This window comes from Eulemur rufifrons, chromosome 28 (genome assembly GCF_041146395.1).
Source record: "Eulemur rufifrons isolate Redbay chromosome 28, OSU_ERuf_1, whole genome shotgun sequence".
Classification (NCBI taxonomy): Eukaryota; Metazoa; Chordata; class Mammalia; order Primates; family Lemuridae; genus Eulemur; species Eulemur rufifrons.
This window is the reverse complement of record NC_091010.1, coordinates 67,964,449-67,968,077: the sequence shown is the minus strand read 5'-3', so window position 1 is coordinate 67,968,077 and position 3,629 is coordinate 67,964,449.

The following is a 3,629-nucleotide window of genomic DNA, read 5'->3' as shown; positions in this document are numbered from 1 at the left end:
AGCGGAGCCTTCCGGTGAGCGCGGGGGCACCTGTCGCCCGCCACCCACCGTTTCGGGGATGGGCTGAGACTCCACCCAGATTAACCGCCCTTGTGGGCGGCACTTCCAGGAGCTCAGCCGCCCGGGAGGTGGAGCTCGGAGCGTCCCCGCCCTGCGCTTCCGTCTCCCGCCGGGGCAGGGGGCGCGGTCGCGGTTTGTGGTCGTGAAACCCCCTCCCCAAGCCAAGCGAGCTCCGACGGGCCTCTGGCTGGCAGTGGTGGCGCAGGAAGGAGCCTCAGGTCAAGATCAAGAAGGAAATTTACAAACAAACAAGACAAACACGGAAGTTAAAGAGACGGCCTTGGTAATAGGGCCCCCCTCCCCCCAACCTACCTGCCTGGGCTGAGGCAGTGATCTCAGAGTGCAGTTCTCGACCGCCTTCCTTTTTCCTTCCAACGCGCATTTCTACTTCAATTCCCCCACCAGGTTTTATCCTAAGGTAACTCACAGACTTGTGCTTAAGAATCTTTTATTCACGCTCATTCTTCTTATCTGCAACTGTTTTTATTTCTGTCTCTGTCTCTCCTCCCCTCCCTCTATACTATTTATGTTTATATATGTGTATATAGACAATACACACATATTTGCACACGATATTTACTAAAGCAGTTGATGAAACAACATGAATGTTTCAAATTTTAATAAATATTTATTGACAATAAACTCAAATTTATTGGACATATACCCTCTACTCGGATGGGCACGGAGTTAAGAGAATTGTTGAAGGGGCCCTTTTTTGTTTGCCTGAGGCCAATGTCCACTGTCAGTCTGGACACTGGCAGGCAAGACTGGCGAGTGGGAGAAGGAAGGAAGAGTGAGAAGGGCCCAGGGCAGGCATTCCCTGGACACATTGTCTCTAGCTGACTGATTTCCGGTGTCAGTGCCTGAAGAGCAGGACGATCTGGAAATCCAGTCCCTGAACGCCCCGGGCTCACATAATCCTGGAAAAGCTTTCCCTGCCCATCCTGAGTCGTCAGTGCTCTAACTGCAGGGTTGGGTTCCAGCCCTATTAGAGATCTGATAAGGCTGGGAGGAGTCACAGAGCCAGAAGCCAGCCTGGTATAGGGGCCCATGGGGTTCTCCTCCCAGAGCCACACTTAAAATTCAACAGAGAGCAGCACTGCAAAAGTCTGTCATAAAACAGTCTAAAGATGGGCTCTCCCGCAGATCTCAGACCCATTTCTCTAACCATTCCCCGGTCTTTAACTTCCTGCTCTCTCCTAGAATTGTTGGTCTGTATTCTCTAGTGTTTGTAAGATTGTTGAACACATATTCTAGCACCTTCTAGTTCTAAGTAGGCTGCCTTCTTAAAGGTGGAAGAATTGTCCCTGAAAGCAAGCAGTAATTAGGGTGACAAAAGTAGCATTTTAGGGTGTGTGTGTGTGTGTGTGTTCAGTGCTGAGTTTTGTTTGATTGTTTAATGGGGGAGGAAATGGAAACCAAGGACCCCAAAATGGTTTACAGTATCCCCACATTTATTTTGCTGCATCAGGGGTGGCCCATACAATTTAGTTGCTGTCCTACACAGTCCTTTGCTTTCCTGGGGTTTCTGCATTTCCACCGGCAGTCTGTTTCTTTGTTGTTGAGGAAGAGCTCAATCTTTTTGGTCTCCTGGTCCCTTTACACTTAAGAATTATTGAGAACCACCTAGAATTTTTATTAACATAGGTTATATCTATACTTACTGTATTTTAAATTACAACTGAGGAATTTAAAAAATATTCATGTATTATTTCACTTAAAAATAATGATGAACTCGTTTCATGCTAACACCACTAACTTATTTTTATGAAAAAATCTGTGTTATCCAAAACAAACAAACAAAATAGTAAAAATAGCATTATTTCACAGTTTTGCAAATCTCCAATACCTGGTTTAATAGAAGACAGCTGGATTCTCACAACTACTTCTGCATTTGGGGAGCTCCACCCCACAGTCTTGAGAGAATGAATGAAAGGGCAAACAATATCAAGTGTCATTGCATCTTGTGATGTGATCTCACAGACCCCTCTGCCAGGATTAGGAAACCTCTGGGTCCCTGACACTGTGAGAACTCCCTCTCTTGATCAAGGAAGCCCAGCTCTAGTTAGTCAGGATTATTTTAGGATTCATCCACGTTGTCATGCACAAGTTATTTTAACTGGAGAATTTTTTCTAATACCAAGACATTGTAAACCTAAACGTGTGGCAGTAGTAATGACTAAGGCAATTATGGTTTCCTAAACCAAATACTCTGCAGCCATGGAACAGAAATGAGAGGATGTGCTCCATGGAAGTAGGGCTGTTTTAATGCAGAGAACACAAAGTACAGGACAATGTGTATATTATGATCTTGTTTTGTGTATTTTTGAAAAGGAGAATAATATATGTATGACTGGAAAAGGCACAAGAAACTACTTTAAATAACTGGTTATGTTTGGTGAAACGGAGAAGGTTTTTAATTTTTAAAAGTTTCCGATCTCCTGGCAGTGAGTAACCTAGGGTGTTCCATGTGTTCGGTCCTTACAGTAAGGGTGGCAAGAGGGGCTATCTCGGCAATGGGGCTGTCCCATTTCTGTGCTCTCTGTGCTGTTTTGAGGACAGCAATGAGCTGTTTTTCTTCCCATTGGCAGCACAACCACGGCGCGAGGCGACCCCCCCCCTCCGCACAGATCCGTTTCCCCGCCTCCTGCCCCGCCCACGCCCAGCTTGCCCTTCTATTGGTCGCGCCCCGCGCCGCCCCGCCCAATCGCAGCGCTCAGCGCCAGAATTCGAATCGCCTTTTTCGTTTGAATCGGGCGGTGGGTGGCGGTTGGTGGCAGTTGGCGGCGGTTGGCTGCGGCGGCGGCGGGCGAGCTGACGCAGCGGGAGCCAACGCCCGGCGTCCGGAGACGCGACGGGCAGAGCCGCTGGTCAGCGTCGGGGGTGGCGGCGGGAGGAGCGGGGTCTGCGGGCCCGGGCGGGGCGATCGCGGCCACGCGGGCGGCGTCCCCGGCTGCGAGGCGCGCGCGGCGGGCCTGGGGCGCGCGCGGAGGCCCGTGACGCTAGGGGTCGCGGCGCCGGCCCCTGCTGCGGATTTGGGTGCGACGTGACGGGCGGTGGTTCGACTGGCGGCCGAGCGGGCGGACTCGCTCCAGGTGAGCTGCGGCCGGGGGCTCCTGGGGCACCCGGGGCTGTCGAGGGGCGAGGGGGGCTCCTGGGTCACGCGGGGCTCTCGAGGGGCCTGGGCCACGGGGACCCTCCCAGCTCTGAAGGAGCGGGTAGGGGACGCGGCCTGGGCCCTACTGGAGGTCGCGGTAGGAATCCCGGACGGCGCTGGCCCTGGTGACAGCGTCTTGGCCGCCGGATTCTGGGGCGCTGGGAGCGCCTTGGGGTGCAGCCCCGACGTGCGGGGGTTTCCGCAGGTCAGTCAGGTGCGGGCCTGGGCGGCAGGGCAGAGTGAATCGTACAGGCCACCCTGTTCGGTCACTCTCCAGTCACTTCTCAGTGCCCTCCTTTCCCTTCAGAGTGACTCCCACCTCTTCTGCCGCGGAAGAGTTGTTGCAAATCTGGTTCTGCAAGCCTTTGGACACCATCCTTCCTCTGCGGATATACTCAACACTGTTTAGAAA